The following is an 18,331-nucleotide window of genomic DNA, read 5'->3' on the forward strand; positions in this document are numbered from 1 at the left end:
GGGGCTTTGGGGAATGTGCTGGGGGAGGTAGTTGGAAGTATGTGGGTAGAAGAGGGTAGATCAGGTAACGGTAAGGGTTCAGTTCGGCGGGGGAGGAGTCAGAGGGAAGGAACTCAGATAGCTGTGAGAGAGGTTCAGTTGGATGGAGGAGCGATGGGTCCCAGTGCGGAGAGGGTATATGGAGTAAGGGTGGTAAAGAGGGAGGAGTCAGATATGGGGGGGGAGCCATGGGGAGGAAGCAAATATGGGGTTAGGGGGGAAAAGGGTGATGGGGGATAGGGTGGATGACATATTGAGTGGCATGCTGCAAAAGGTTAGGGAATCTGTAAGGAGTGATGATAGAGTGGGATAAGGGAATGGAGGGAAGCGGAGAAGAGTAGGTGGGGAACAGATTTTGGGTAATGTGATGGATACCCCGGCTACCCCGACTGGGTAGCTCCACCAAATAGGTCCTGCTTCCTCCCTGCCGACTGCAGCTATGTAGCTGGCAAGTGACCACAGCCCGTTGCCACCCCTGATGCCCGACAGCACCAGTACTCAGGGTCCCACCCTGTGGCAGACTCCGGCAACCCAGACTAGGTAGCTCTGCCAGAAGGTCCTTCCCAGGAAAGTGATTTTAGCAGGAGCCCACCCAAATAACTAGACATACTAGCATTCAGGTGAAACAGGAACTGATTTTATTGAAAACACACACTCATCTTGATATGATACTGGACAATCCCACAATTTTCCAGCCATTCTTGCCCCTCCAGACAGACCGGCACCTCCATAGCAGCCACAGTCCCACAGAATCCTAGGACACAGGGTTTCTGGGTGATCCCGGGGGAGTGGCAGCACTTCCAGGGTGTCATTTTAAAGCCACCGGTCCCCAGATGCCACAATTTAAAAATCAGCATGATTTGTCACTGGGGACCGGAGATACAGCTCGTTGAAGTTATAGGGGTAGGGGTGTCAAAAAATCCCGGTTCCCAAAGGTGCTCCCCTCCGGTAATTCCCCCACCTCTTGTCCTCCCTAGGGGTTACTAATCCCCAAAAGAGTGGAGCTCTGGGGCCCATGATTGCTGGAGCGACCAGGGGTAAAGTTAGCGGGTGTCCTGCTGTTCTGTGGCCGATTGGGAGTTCCAGGAGCCTGGCCAGCCAGAGAGGGGTTAGGCGGGTGTCCGTTGTTAGGCGGCCGACTGGGAGCCGGCCAGCCTTGGAAGGTTTTCCCGGTCATACATCAGCTCTTCTCTTAACAAGTTTAGAACACAAAACAAGCAAACAAAACCTTCCAGAGATTGTGGTTGCTGTGAAGAGCCCAAAACCACTGAGAAACAACAGGGGTGAGGTTGTAGGGGGGGTAGGGGTTTAATCCTTGCAGCCCGGTATCTGTGACAGGTGGCAAAGTGGGAGGAGTCAGATATGAGGGGAGCCAGGGGGAGGAAGCAAATATGGGGTTGGGGGGGAAGGGTGATGGGGGATAGGGTGGATGACGTATTGAGTGGCATGATGCAGGAGGTTAGGGAATCTGTAAGGAGTGATGATAGAGTGGGAGAAGGGAATAGAGGGGAGCAGAGAAGAGTAGGTGGGGAACAGATTTTGGGGAGGATGAGGTTAAGTGGGTCAGGGGTAGGTGGGGCTGGAAGAGGGAGGAGGACTTTGTATGTACAAGGTACTTAAAGTGTTTGTGGTTCTTTTGCAGAGCTGGAGGAGTTGGACAGCACCCTTGCAGGAAAAAGGGGATTGCCTGTAGCACAATCATCTGCACAAGACCTGGAGGACGACTTGCTGTGGGTGAATGAATCATACAGTGCAGAGGAGGCCATGGATGTTGTGCAAGGGAAGCAGCAGAATACGGCACAAGTAGGAGATATGGCTGCCCTGATGCAGCTGTTGCGATCCCTGGTGCCTAGTGGGGGGAACTGAGGAAGGGGAATAGGGGGGATAGGTTAGGTAGCTCAGGGCAGAGGGGTGGTAGAGGGTTAGGTGGAAGGCACCATATGACCACTTCTCCCCCTTCCCAGAGAGGCACTCCTGCTAGTACGAGGCATGTGAAAGGAGACAGGAGCTGCTCAAAAAATATATGGCAGAGGGTTAGATGCCGGGCGCCACAGAGGAGGCACAGAGATCTGGAGAGGCGCATGTTCAGTTGGTGGCAGGAAACAGGTGAAGAAGGATTCGGGGAATTTAGCAAGAAGAGTTGAGGAATCCACAGTGGGATCAAGACCGGTCAGGGGTCAAGAAATGCAGGGGGACAAGGAGGCAATGTAGAGGCCATCAGGTGAGGGGATGGGGACCCCAATAGGGTCTGGGAGAATCTGCGGTCTGAGAGGAGTGTGAATGATCTGGTGGTAAAGAGTCTAAATAAGCTGGTATCTCAGCTGGATGGGAGGGAAAGCAGGGCTGCACAGGGTGAGATGGTTGGGGCCAACTAGGCGTGGGTACCAGTGGGGGTAGATAAGGCAGTGGTGGCTGTACCAACTGGGGGGTCGGTGGGGCCCCGGGACACCGGTAACTGGGGAAAAAGGGCAAGTGATTGCGGCACTAGTGGGGGAGGTTTTAAAGGTTGCGGATCAGGCACCGAGAAGGCCATATTTGTGCTCGGTGGGGCCATTAGGCATACATTTTACCAAGGAGGTAAAAGACAAGATTTGGAAGCTGGAGTTTTTGGAACTGTTTTTCTTGCTCTCGCTGGATCACTTCATTGGGGTGAAGGAGGATCCCAAGATAGAACAAGGCAAGAAAGGAGGAGGAGAGAAAAAAAAGGTGGAGGAAGCTCCCAAAGACTTTTGCGAATTGGTCTGTATATTGGCTAGTGTGATCAAGGAAAAGCATCCGAAGCAGTGCTCTACAATGTTCTGCTACTTGGATGAGATTTCGGGGGCTCAGCGAACTTATGGGGGACTAGCATGGTGGCGTTATGACGAGCAGTTTCGTCAGAGGATGGCGGTTTGCCTGGAGATGAGATGGGATGACCGCAAGATAGCTGTGTGGTTGGAGGAGTCAGTCCTTTCAGGCCACAGTAATGGAAGGAAGTGGAAGTGGAGGAACTAGGACAACAGCATTGGCAATCTGAAAAGGTCTATGTTTCCAGTTCAATGAGGAAATGTTCAGATTTGGTTCTGCCTGTAAGTACAAGCATGAGTGCATGGGTTGTGGGGGAGCTCATTCGGGGGCAAGATGTTATAAACAAAACAAGGGAGGTGGAAAAGGGGGTGAGGTTGCATCTGCGGGGGCAGACTCTGGTGAAGGTAGGAGAGATTCTGCTGTGGCTAAAACGGTACAATAAACAGCGTGGAAAGGAGGGGGATGCAGAATTGCTGCTTTCAGTGTTCAGCTTGGGATTTTGTATTCCATTTTTAGAGTCGGGGGTTCGGGCATTTTTGGGAATTTGAGGTCTGCAGTTGAATTTCTACATGTGGTCAAAGCAAAACTGGAAAAATAAGTGGCTGTTGGGAGAATGGCAGGACTTTTTAAGAACCCGCCTATTTAAGGGTCTCGTTATTGGCTGTGGTCCCCAAAAAGGTGCAGTTCAGGATGATTCATCATCTGTCCTTCCCAAAGGGGGCATCAGTGAACGACGGGATTGACTCTGCCTTGACGGCGGTATGCTACGCAATCCTTGAAATGTGTAAACCTTTGGATTGCTCTTTTTATTATTTAATTTGACAGCTTTTTCATGTATTTGAACTATTTTACTTTCTCAATGACCCTGAGAGGCTGAAGGGTATCCTTCGGATTCTAAAACTCACCCCACAACATTCTACACAGTGATTATAATCACTGTAGAAGCTCATTTATGTCTGTCAATAATTGGCCACAGAAAAACATTTCCGTTAGAAGTGAGGGGCAGTCAAGGGGGTTAAATCATTTCTATTTGCATGTGTTCATTTCAGTCACAGGTAAATTTATTTGTTTGTTACTGGTAGCCAAGGGGTAGACTGCTCACTTTTGAAGAAATATAGACGGCAGGATCAATAATAAGGGCTAAGGTAGAGCTTTTTTTTTGGGGGGGGGGGGTGTTCCGGTATTTTTGTGGAAGACATCTGGCAACCCTACGTATATAATATGATTTATTCCTGTATAATTTACATACAAATTTTACAATTTTGTTAAGATTTTTGATGCATTTTAACAATAAATTTATTTCCTGCGTATTTTGTGTAAATGGTTCAATTATTCATTTTTGTTATATTTTTAAAATGTGAATTTTATTCTGCACTTTTGTAATGTATGCATCGCTTCCCCAGACAAAAATGCACTATACGGGGGGGGGGGAGCCGGCACTGGAAAGAGATGGCCGCACATTAGGTGAGCTCTGGTGCTTCAGCCTAAAAAGTACAACTAGAGCTACCAAAGACCATACATATAATCACAAGTTTATAACTTTAATGCTCCGGAATGGATGCTGAGTGGGTTGTTGTGGTTAAATGAGGCTTCTGTGAGATATACACTGAACCGGGAACCCCCCAGTCACTTCAGGCTCTGGATCACAGATTGCGGTCGCAACTTGTCAGAGGACCTACACAACAGCCTGCCTACACTGAACAAGTGCCGAATATAAGAAGATGGCGAAATTTGGGTAAGATGCATAACTACACAAAAAGCACCCGTTCTTCAATACTCTCAGGAGAGCCTCACACGCTAGCAGTAACCGCCATCTTAGTGCGACGTACGCACTTTAATTTCTAACGCTGCAGATCAACATCGCTTAAGACACAAGGCATGTAGAAGGCAGAATCAGGCGGTGATAGACTCACTAATTTATGAACCATTAGGGGCAATTAAAAAGGGGATAGTACCCTAAAGAAACACTTATATACAAAGCTGGAAGTTCAATACACCTCAGTGGTTACACAGAAATGGCAGATTATATCAGATTGACAGTTAACAAACATTGAGTCTCCCTGCATGCTTATTAATGTCAGTAACACAATGCTGCTTATTGTAAAGTGATAAAAGGACTGGTTAAAGTGAACTTAAATAAAGCAACAACTCACTCGGTGACACAGAGAGGATGCTCATTTATTCATTGCCTTAGTTAATGTGAATCTTAAGGAAGAGGTTATCTCTATAAGACTGGTAGCACAAGATCAAGATTTTTATTAGAGTTTGCCCCTCAAGCACTGTACTTGTCGCACTGTATAATCAGTAATTATTGGGGAAGCAATCCTGAGCTGCCATGCAAATAATATAACACAGAGTTTATTCCTAAATAAAAGAGATTTATTTCACTGGATGAACAACGGTCTATAATAACACTGCTTCACACATAGAGACTTCATTTAAGTGATTTTTAAAGTTTAAAGCCTACTGTTGAAGATAACATAAAGTGCTACAGAGTCAATTGCATACAAGATGTCGCCCAGAAAAAACCCACAAAAAAGCAAGCAAAACAAAAATGTAAATAAAGGGAATCCATCAATGGATAAGTACTTTAAAGCAGCTGCTCTGTTGCCGCCAAGAGAACATTCTACAACTCCACAGGGTTCACAACACTCACCTAGCTCTTCTGATTCAGGATCAGATGGGGAAGATAACATGGTATCTGTGCCGCAATCAGTAATATCGTCTATTCCCTCAAAACAAGATTTTTCTTCACTCATTACACAAGTAAAACAGCGCATTAAGGATGAGATCTCTGAGCTGAAAAGAGATATTACAGAAATTGGCAATAGAGTGCAAACTCTGGAAGATAACGCTCAAGAACATGATATGTGTATATCGAAAGTGAATGATCAAATGGAACTCCAAGATCAAACAATTTGTCAACTAGAGGACAAATTGGAGGACTTAGAGAATAGGTCGAGAAGGCATAACATTAGGATATGAGGTGTCCCAGAGGCAGTTGATGCTTCAATTCTGCAGGAATATCTACAATCTTTATTTTCTCAACTTAGAGATCCAACAGATGATACTGAGGTAGGAATAGATAGGGCGCATCGAGCCTTGAGACCAAGACCCCCTGAAATGGCACCACCCAGAGATTTGATCATAAAAATCACTAACTATCAGATGAAAGAGTAACTTATGAAGGCAGCAAGAGAAAAACGCCCCATACAAAAAGATGGCGAGAACCCTAGCCAGGAGAAAAGAACTTTCATCGCTTACACAGCATCTTCAAGCCAGAAACATAAATTATAGATGGGGTCATTAATTTCAACTAATAGTCATCTGGAAAAATAGAAGAGCAAGTTGTTCCTCAATCACAGAAATTGAAGATTGTTGCAGGAAGTTGGAAATCCATTTACCAATAATTGATTTGGACAAAAGGCAAGATTCTACTATTTAAATATGCAAGAAGAAAGCATACACATAGAAAGCACTCCCAGGTCAAATTGCAAATTAATTGCAAATAAATATCACTCAGTAAATAATCCAAGGATAGAGTATGGAAATAGGAAGATTCACTAAATTAAAATATAACTTTTATTGGGTTCATAGAATTAAAATAGGAAAAAACTGATTAAAATCACTCTTAAGTACCGACTGTAGTATGTGGATAGTTTATATAGCCAATTGTATGTTAAACTGATCCTTCCAATCAATACCAGGGTGCACAATGATATCACGTACCACTGGGTAATGTGCAACAAAGTTAAATAACGTGATACAATAATATTAATTTGTTTAGCACAACTGGTAGCTTAGAAAGTGAGAGAATAGAATGGATACTGTGTTCCTGTTTAAATAAACAGTTTGATTAATCTTTTTATGGTTATGAGCGATATTGAAATTCGAGTTATGGTATAACACAACTTTAAACTGAATATGTTAGCTTAGTAAATAACGCACAGTTTATATATAGATTCGTTTTCCCTATATTATCATATAGTTAGGGAAATAAATACTGTGTTCCTGTTTAAGTAAACAGTTTAATTCAACCGTTTGTGGTTGTGAGCGATATTGAGATTCCTGTTATGATGTAACACAACTTTAAACTGAATATATTAGCTTAGTAAGTGACACACAGTTTATATATAGATTTATTTTCCCTATATTGTCATATAGTTAGGGAAATGAATACTGTGTTCCTGTTTCAGTAAATAGTTTAGTTCAACCGTTTGTGGTTGTGAGCGATATTGAAATTCCTGTTATGGTGTAACACAATTTTAAACTGAATCTACTAGTTTGGTAAATAATCCACAGTTTATATATGGATTTATTGCCCTATATTGTCGTATGATTAATAGTCCAATTAGAGACGTTATCACAGTATAGGTCAGGAAGTTGTACTTAACTGTTGATTTTCTTGTATATTCAGTATTGAATTCAGGTTGTTATAGATCAAACACTCACTTGGTGAAGTATTTTATATAATATATTTGCCCCACTTGGTTGTTATACAAACGAGAGTGTAGGTAGAATGTTTTCACATAAGTTAGATACAATTGTGTTACTAAGTTCCACAATCTATGTTTGAAAGTATCGCTATCACTTGCAACACTTATACCATAAACCTGATATTGGCAATGTATAGGTGTGTGCTGGTTCGAGTGCGCTGAGTGTTAAGGAGAGTATCCTCCAGCTCAGCCGTATGAGAAGTAATTGCTCCTTTTGTTAGGTGTTGTATTAGAGTGCTAATGGCTGATAATGTTGTTGCACAATGCCAGGGTTTAAATTATGGCGGCAACGCGCCTCGTGTAGTTAAGCATATAGGTACTGATCACCAGTAATGCCCGGATGTTAAACGGTACAAGCGGAAATTGTTACAGTGTATGTATAGTGGTTCTATAATGAGATCTATACTCCTTGTGATCTTGGCAGATATACCTGTGTATAAAGTTATAATTAAACCCCTTTAGATTATTTGAGGTAAATAGGGCTTTGGCATTACGTTAGAAGTAACAGCTAGATAATGCTCGTTTCACATCAGCCATGCACTATCTATAATAAACAGATCCTCGCACGCTCTCTGAGCCCACACACATAGTATGGAATAATAAAGTTACGCTCATGAAAACAACTCCATGCACTCTCTCACATTCACACTAATTCTTTGGATAGGATAATTAGTATAATTGGCTCATATTCGTTAGATCATACTGGATAATGTAAGAGTAAATTGTAACTCCTAATAATGACTACAGTAATACAGCGGTAGCTTAAGGCTAATCTACCGCTGTATTACTGTAGTCATTATTAGGAGTTACAATTTACTCTTACATTATCCAGTATGATCTAACGAATATGAGCCAATTATACTAATTATCCTATCCAAAGAATTAGTGTGAATGTGAGAGAGTGCATGGAGTTGTTTTCACGAGCGTAACTTTATTATTCCATACTATGTGTGTGGGCTCAGAGAGCGTGCGAGGATCTGTTTATTATAGATAGTGCATGGCTGATGTGAAACGAGCATTATCTAGCTGTTACTTCTAACGTAATGCCAAAGCCCTATTTACCTCAAATAATCTAAAGGGGTTTAATTATAACTTTATACACAGGTATATCTGCCAAGATCACAAGGAGTATAGATCTCATTATAGAACCACTATACATACACTGTAACAATTTCCGCTTGTACCGTTTAACATCCGGGCATTACTGGTGATCAGTACCTATATGCTTAACTACACGAGGCGCGTTGCCGCCATAATTTAAACCCTGGCATTGTGCAACAACATTATCAGCCATTAGCACTCTAATACAACACCTAACAAAAGGAGCAATTACTTCTCATACGGCTGAGCTGGAGGATACTCTCCTTAACACTCAGCGCACTCGAACCAGCACACACCTATACATTGCCAATATCAGGTTTATGGTATAAGTGTTGCAAGTGATAGCGATACTTTCAAACATAGATTGTGGAACTTAGTAACACAATTGTATCTAACTTATGTGAAAACATTCTACCTACACTCTCGTTTGTATAACAACCAAGTGGGGCAAATATATTATATAAAATACTTCACCAAGTGAGTGTTTGATCTATAACAACCTGAATTCAATACTGAATATACAAGAAAATCAACAGTTAAGTACAACTTCCTGACCTATACTGTGATAACGTCTCTAATTGGACTATTAATCATACGACAATATAGGGCAATAAATCCATATATAAACTGTGGATTATTTACCAAACTAGTAGATTCAGTTTAAAATTGTGTTACACCATAACAGGAATTTCAATATCGCTCACAACCACAAACGGTTGAACTAAACTATTTACTGAAACAGGAACACAGTATTCATTTCCCTAACTATATGACAATATAGGGAAAATAAATCTATATATAAACTGTGTGTCACTTACTAAGCTAATATATTCAGTTTAAAGTTGTGTTACATCATAACAGGAATCTCAATATCGCTCACAACCACAAACGGTTGAATTAAACTGTTTACTTAAACAGGAACACAGTATTTATTTCCCTAACTATATGATAATATAGGGAAAACGAATCTATATATAAACTGTGCGTTATTTACTAAGCTAACATATTCAGTTTAAAGTTGTGTTATACCATAACTCGAATTTCAATATCGCTCATAACCATAAAAAGATTAATCAAACTGTTTATTTAAACAGGAACACAGTATCCATTCTATTCTCTCACTTTCTAAGCTACCAGTTGTGCTAAACAAATTAATATTATTGTATCACGTTATTTAACTTTGTTGCACATTACCCAGTGGTACGTGATATCATTGTGCACCCTGGTATTGATTGGAAGGATCAGTTTAACATACAATTGGCTATATAAACTATCCACATACTACAGTCGGTACTTAAGAGTGATTTTAATCAGTTTTTTCCTATTTTAATTCTATGAACCCAATAAAAGTTATATTTTAATTTAGTGAATCTTCCTATTTCCATACTCTATCCTTGGATTATTTACTGAGTGATATTTATTTGCAATTAATTTGCAATTTGACCTGGGAGTGCTTTCTATGTGTATGCTTTCTTCTTGCATATTTAAGTATCTAAATTCATACACTAAGCACCCACATCTAGCCATACTTTGTTGGCATTATTAAAGATACAGGCAGGTCTATTACACACAAGTAGTGCCATTGGTAATTTTTGTAAATTCATCTAAGATTCTACTATTACTACCAACTCGCAAACTCCCCCTTTACCGCAACGTAAAGAATGGCAGATGGTTCGAAGTAAAAGAATGAAGAATTTCTCATCCTTGGACTCTAGGGCTCAAACAGGTTGAAAATCCCCTTTATAAGACTTATATGCTTAAGGAACTGGGTAACCAGAGTGAGTAAGCTTTCTTAGATGTTAAGATAAGAAAGACAAAGATAGATTAACTGGCCATAATGTGGTTAATTGTTAATAGAATAACATTGCTGAATTAATAACAGGTCGTACAGACTGTCTTAATTATGTTCGTACTTAGCGGGCTGAATGATTTCCATTAGGGATTTCATAGCCATTTCCCTCTATTGTTTATATAGAGTAAACGTTGTTGATGTTGTTATTGTTTATATTGTTAGAATTTATTTAGGAAATGTACTGCAGAGTCATGATATCATGTATAAGACCATCGGGATGTACAAGCGCAGAGTGGGAGTGGAAAAGGTAATGTAATGACAGACACATGTATTCAAATTGTAACACAAAATGTGAAGGGTTTTAATGTCCCTAATAAGAGATCGCTAGCTTTAAGAGATATAGCACAAAAAGGTGGGGGGGGAATCATTGGGCTTCAAGAGATCCATTTTAAAAGAGGTTCCATCCCCAAATAATTACACAGCAGCTTCTCTCAACACTATCACAGCTCTCACAAAAAAAAAAGATTAATGGAGTCAGCATTTTCATTCGTAATTCTATAGCTTTTAAATTAATAGACCAGAAAAAAGACGCAGATGGTAGATTTCTGGCTGTTTGCGGTGTCTTCTATAACAAGATAGTAACTTTGGTGAATATTTATGCCCCCAACCAAAAGCAAGCAGCCTTTTTTAAATCTATAATACCTTTAATACAAGACATACAAAAAGGCCAGTTGATAGTTGTAGGAGATTTTAATTTGCCTATAAATCCTAAACTTGACAGTTCAAATCCAAGTATACATATTGCAAAAAACACACTTAAATCCATGTGGAACCTAGTTAAAGGATTACTTTCTGTTATAATTTTTAAGCTAAACAACTAACATATTAAAGTTAATAAACATTAATTAAAACCTACTGACCTATATTTTCTCCAAAACGAAGTTTCATAACGTTCTAAAAGTTATATCTTTTATTCGCCAATGATGTCACGTTATCCTGCCCACTATTTTCAGCACTGCGTGTTCAAAATACTTAAACCAATAACTTTGTGTTTAAAGCGCCATTTTAAAACCTAGGTATTGTAAACGGATTGGTACAGAGCAAAGGATAAAAAGTCAGATGGTAGTTAAGCGCTAAGAGCAAGGTTTGTGGGAGGATGTTAATTATCTATAAATAAAGCTTTATGACGGCATATATTGTGAATAAAAATCTAATATTAGATAGGTGATAAGTGCTGTATAGGTACCAGTACTCAAAATATATATATATATATATATATCAGTATAGTGAATAAGAGATGTAGGAAGCGAAGAAAGTACAAATATAGATACAATTTATTAAAATAAAGGTTTAAAACAATATATCAAGTATTTGACAATTAAAACATATGTATCTAAAAGTGCGGGGACGTCTCCCTTATTCGTTACTGTTTAGTAACAGTTTATAGAAAAGATCAAATGGTAGTGTAAAGTACTTGCGTTTTAAATTGCTGTTAGCAACTGTGGGGTAAAAATGTGACTCCTGAGGTGTTCAGTAAAGATGCAAAGTAACTGTCGAGTAGAGACCGTGTTGTGTGCGGCTTGGCGTTACCAGATGGTGTTGGTTGCGCTTTTACGTGACCGGTGTGACGTCACTGAAGCCGGTTGCGTACAGCGTTTCTATGGTAGCCCCTATTCCGCAAAGATTGTGGAAGTCTTGGGGGAAATTACTGTTAAACTTGGCGGTCAAAATAAATGACTTGATGGTTGTTTAAAGCATATAGGGATAAATGATCCTCAAATTGTGCAGGCTGTGCGGTCGCGATGCAGCGACTAAAAGTGCGGTTTGTTCCCTTTGGTTGCTAGTAGCAACTGGTGGGTCCTCTTAATGTTAAAACTTGGCGGTCGTTAAAAAACAACTATTAAGGCAGATGTATCTTTGCGGTCGTTATAAAAACGACTAAATGACTAGAGAGTCTTTAATTAGAAGAACTTGGCGGTCACTTTATAGCGACTAGGAGATCTTTGCGGTCGTTAGTAACGACTCTGATGTTCCTATATAAATGTGACCAGGCACAAGAACATAGGGTAAACCGTCCTCCAAATGTGCAGTATTGTAAAATAAACAAAGGCTAAAATCAAATAGCACAGTGTCTCAGTCAACGCGTTTCGCCCGTGGGCTTTATCAAGACATGTTGTTCTGTGCTAACATGTATGTATTTGAATACTAACATCCATTTTCATTGGTGAACCAATTAAACAATTAAAGGTGGAATATGCTATTCATAGTAGATCAAGGTGGAAATGCTCAGTAATAGTAAAACTTTCAGCATATAGTACATACATTCATTTAAAAAAGGCAAGATATATATCTAAAGTTTGTAGACAGCGTGCTTAGGTGTTATTTTTAAAGGATTGCTTGTCTAATAAATGAATAATGTCAAATATGGCAATGTATATATATATATTTATATATTAAGCATGAGGAAGATTTAAGAATAGACACACATATTTCTGAGGGTTATCTGCTTATAAGAAAGGGGTAATGTCTAATTCAGGGTTCAACCCTGTGGGATGTAATGTGTCCATATTGTATATCATTTTGGCTTCTAATTTCAGTAGTTGGTTTTCTAGATTGCCCCCTCTCCAGTTAATTTTTACTTTTGCAAGGCCCCAAAATTTAAAGTGTTTCAGATTATTGTTGTGACTTTCCCTGAAATGTGAGTACAAGTGTGTATCAAGATTCCCTCTGTCTATACAGGAGAGGTGTTCCCTAATTCTTTCACGGAGGGTCCTAGTAGTTTCTCCGATGTAATATTTTTTGCAAGAACACTCAATGATATAAACCACTCCTTTGTCCTGACATCTTATGGTATCTTCTATTTTGAATTTAAAGTTATTGACCTCAATTTCTTTCTTTTTGCAACTGTATTTGCAAGAACGGCACCCAAAGCATGGAAAGAAGCCAGATAGCTTTTTTCCCATCTAAGTTAATCTCATAGCTCTTTTTTGACAGGGGTTTTAGTTCACTTTGTGCCAGTTTATTCTTTAAGTTTTGTGCTCTTCTGTAAATAATTCTAGGTTTTGTTGGTACTTTCTCTCCTATTATTGGGTCTGTTTGTACTAGGTGCCAATGTTTTGCTAGAATTTTCTTAATTAGATTACTATTGCGATTGTAGTTTGTAATAAATGATACATCTATTGTGTTTTATTCTTCTCCATAGTTTTGGCTCAGTTTATCTTTATTCTTGTATGTGAGAAGTGTTTTTCTGTCTATTTTATCTACCTCTTCTTTTGCCGAATTGATAATTTTCTCGTCATACCCTCTTTCTCTAAATTTAGTTTCTAGAATGGTTATTTGTTTCTCATAGTCTGTATGTCTCGAGCAATTTCTTTTTATCCTTAAGTATTGCCCTTTAGGGATGTTATTCTTCCACCTTTCTAAATGACAACTGTTATAATGTACAAAATTGTTGGCGTCTACTTTCTTGAAATGTGTAGTAGTTACAATTTGATCGTCTATTACTTCAATTTCGAGGTCAAGAAAGATGGCTTTGTTTTTGCTGTATGTGTATGTAAGGTTGATGTTTCTATCGTTTTTATTCATATCATCACAGATCTCTATTAGTTCAGATTCTTCCCCTTTCTATATGAATATAATATCGTCTATGTATCTTTTGTATAGTACAAGATTTGCACCCAGTCTATGCTGAAGGAAAAAAGATTCCTCCCAGTTACCCATAAAGAGATTAGCATAGCTGGGTGCAAATCTTGTACCCATGGCAGTTCCGTTTTTTTGTAAGTAGAATTTCTCATTGAATGAGAAATAGTTCTGATTAAGAATAAATTGAATGCCCTCTAGTAAAAAGTCTCTCTGCTCTTTAACCAATGTGTCATCTTTCTCCAAAAAAGTTTTAACAGCTTGGATACCGAATTCCTGATTTATGAATGTATATAGCGACGTGACATCGCATGTCACTAATATATAATTTGGTTCTCGTTTTAAATTGTGTAATATTTGTAAAATTTCTGTTGTATCTCTTAAATAAGATGGTAATTTTTTAACATAAAACTGGAGAAACTCATCCAAATATTGGGATAGATTAGAGGTTAAAGAGTTTATCCCGGAGATAATAGGTCTTCCGGGAGGGTTTGTCAGGCTTTTATGTACCTTCGGGAGGTAATAGAATATTGGAATTTGAATTTGTTTTGGTAACAGAAAATTGTATTATTTATTATTCAAGATATTTTTATTTTTAGCTGTATCTAGCATTTTGGATAATTTGGATGTGAATTTCTTTGTGGGGTCTAGACTTAATATTTCATAGGTGGTAGTGTCTCCCAATAGTCTGTGTGCCTCTTCAATGTATTGTGACCTGTTCATTATTACGACTCCTCCCCCTTTATCTGCGGGTTTAATGATTATGTTTGGGTCAGATTGAAGGTTTCTTAATACCTTTTTTTCATTAAATGTCAAATTATTGTTGTATTTATTAGTGATGTTGGCTTTTTTGATGTCTCTCTGTACCAATTTCTCAAACATTTCAAGATTCTTCCCTTTCTCATTAGTTGGGTAGAAGGTTGATTTAGGTTTTAATTTGGAATGTTTGAACCCCCCATTGTCATTCTGACTAGAATTGGTTTGTATGGGTTTTTGCCAGTTCCTCTCTATCGGGTTCTTGAGGAAGTACCTTTTGAGGGTTAATTTTCTTACGTATTGACTTATGTTAATGTGGGTATCAAATTTATTTAGTGTTGTCATTGAAGCAAAATTTAACCCCAAATTAAGTACTCTCTTTTCTTCTTCGGTCAGTGTTTTATCACTTATATTAAAGATGCCACTTGTCGATACTACTTCACTCTTTTTGTGTCCCTTTCCCTTTCTACCTACTCTGGTGCCTCTCTTGTTCTTTTTCTTAGGGGTGGGTCTGTTTTGTGTTCTGTGTTTTTTGAAGTTCCTGGTGTTGGGTGGCTTATCTCTAAAAAATGATAATCATCATTTTGCTGACAATCTGAGTTTAATGGTTCAAAACGATTGGAAGTTCTCACTCTCCAATCGTTGTTTTGTCTATCATTGTTGTGTATGTGTTGTGAGTGTTGTCTCCTGTAAAATTTTGGTTCTTTCCAATATTCTGTAGTGGGCTCATAATAGGATCTATGCTCATCTGGGTAGTCCCTCTCCCTGTGATTTCTATTGTATTGTGTATAATTCCTATATCTATTATAGCCTCTTTGTGTATAGTTCCCTTGATTGTAATAAGAATCATTGAAGTATATGTGCCTATTGTCCTCCCTCCATCTATCTCTATTGCGGTTTTGTGGGGTTCTGTTATAAGTTGGTCTATTGTAATATTCAGAATTGGAATTATGGTGTTGTGTTTGTTTGTTGTGAGGCCTATTATTTGATCTTGATCTTGGTTTATAGTTTGTCTTATCTCTTTGTTGGGAGCTAGTAAGTGTATTTTTATTTTTATCATCCCCTGTGGATCTTGTTTCTTTGTTTGTATTATCATTACTATCAGTGGTTTCTAAGTTGTAATCGTCTTTATCTCTATTCAATTTTCTCCATTTCACCTCCTGGAGTTCATTATTTAAAGTAGTTAAATTGCTCACAATTTCCCTTTGTTTGTTTCTAAAATCTTGGTGATCTTTTTTATCTAATAGTTTTGTTTTAAGTGCAGTGATGTTTTTCTCTATAGTGTCTAATGAGATGTCTCGTGATTTTTTTAAGATTGTTAGAAATGTCAGTGATGCTGTTTCAAGTTCCTCATCTCATTCATTTTGTAGTGTTTCTATCAATTCAAATGTGGAATTCTTTTTTAATCTTAAACCTCTCGGTATGATTTTCATTGTAATATATTTATCCAAAAAGTTGAGTTCAGTTTTTTGTTTGAGCTCACTTGTTAAGTTTTTTTCTAATTCTATCATGATGGTGTTTAAATCAAGGTGTTCAGTGTGTGTGTCATAATTTTCTTTTTCAAAGATTTCTTTAAGGGTTTTCTCCCTCCACATAAAAATATCATCCTCCATTTCTTAACATCATCCTCCATTTCTTAACATTTGCTAACAGAGCAAAGGATACCCACAGAGTGGGTTTGGAAAACAATTAAATTTGCAGACAAGATTTCTGATATACGGTAGAGATATGTTAATGAAATGCTATTGATAAAAAGTGTATTTGGGGTAGTTAGTTAGTAACAGGCATAGAAAATATTTACTTACAGTGGCCCTTTAAGACATTCGGTTTACATGATCCGTGGAGGGTTTCCAAGACTATACTTTTTTCTCCAGCCCGAATAAATCATATTCAAGGATTGATTATTTTTTGTTAGATCACTTAACTCTCTCTCACGCAAACGCCTCGGACATCACACACACGGCATAGTTAGATCACTCCATGGTCAGGTGTTCCATTAATTGGCCTTCAGCACCGGTAAGGGAGTTTACCTGGAAATTAGATGAGTCTTTAATTTTGGACCCGGTGGTGCATAAGACCTTGGAGGCTGAAATACAGGAATTTTTTCATAGATATGTCCAAGAGGATATGTCACCATCAGTAGTATGGGAAGCTCATAAGAGTTATGTAAGAGGTATACTGATTAAAATTAGAGCTAATAAAATCAAAAGACAGAGAGAGGAGTTCCAATACATAGCCAGGGAAATCACACACCTAGATTATCTGCATAAACTTCATCCACAAGACGAAAATATCCTTCAGCAACTAAGAATCTATAGAACTGAACTAACATCCCACTTACACATTAAAGCCCAAATGACGGCACTCAAACTCAAGCAGAAATTTTATTGTGAGGCTGGTAAACCTGGGCAGCAGCTAGCTAGATTGCTTAAAACTAAACAAGCAAAAATATACATTCATTCAATCAACAATTCTAGAGGGATAAGAGTAGAGGACACCAAACAGATTGCGGACGCATTTAAAAACTACTACCATGCACTATATAACCTTTTTCCTAATAGGTCTTTATCAGATCACAAAAGTAAATGCGTGAATTACCTGAATAACGTTCAGGTCCCGACAATTTCTGAGAAAGATAGCAAGATGCTACAAGCCCCAATAGGATATAAGGAAATTGGCGAAGCAATCAGGTCTTTGAAGCCCGAAAAAGCTCCAGGTCCAGATGGTTTTCTGGATCTTATTACAAATTGTATTCCCAAATATTAGTACCTCATTTATTAAATACATTCCAACAGATTGACAGTGGAGGCATTTTGCCGGAATCCATGTTACAAGCGGTTATAACAGTCCTCCCTAAACCGGGTAAGAAACCTGACACACCAGCGAATTTTCGCCCAATTTCTTTGTTAAACATAGATTTAAATTTTTTTGCCAAGGTCCTGGCATCTATGCTTAATAGTCTTCTTCCATTATTGATTTCCCAAGACCAGGTGGGTTTTGTGCCGCGGAGAGAGGCAAGGGACAAAACCGTGAAACTTTTAAATATTCTGGAATATATCAATAGGAACAAAATATCTTCAGTATTATTGTCTACGGATGCTGAGAAAGCGTTCGATAGACTAGATTGGACCTTTCTAGAGACTACACTCACTAAATTCAATATACCACTCTCATTTATAAACAAAGTCATGGCCTTGTACTCTTTCCCTACAGCCCAAATTAGAATAAATGGTACACTTTCAGAACAATTTGAAATTCGTAATGGTACCCGTCAGGGTTGTCACTATCCCCACTTCTGTTTATCTTATCATCAGAAGTCTTAGCATGTAAAATAAGACTAAATGAAAACATTAAGGGTATAATTATTGAACACAGGGAATATAAATTATCCATGTTCACGGACGATGTTTTGTTGTCATTGTCAAGTCCTCTGGGGTCTCTCTCCGCGGTGCAAAAAGAATTAAAAGATTATGGAGAAGTGTCAAACTTCTCAATAAACATCAATAAATCGGAACTCTTTCCATTACACACATCCTCTACTGATATCACTCACATACAAAGCAAATGCTCATTTGCGATTCAGTTGAAACTCATTAAATATTTGGGAGTATACTTATCAAACAGCCTAGATTCAATTTGCACAATCAAAGACTCCAGGTTATTGAAGACAATCTCTAACCAGGCTTCGTCCTGGATGTCGAAGAACATTTCTTGGATAGGG

This window comes from Bombina bombina, chromosome 3 (assembly GCF_027579735.1).
Source record: "Bombina bombina isolate aBomBom1 chromosome 3, aBomBom1.pri, whole genome shotgun sequence".
In the NCBI taxonomy this organism is placed as follows: domain Eukaryota; kingdom Metazoa; phylum Chordata; class Amphibia; order Anura; family Bombinatoridae; genus Bombina; species Bombina bombina.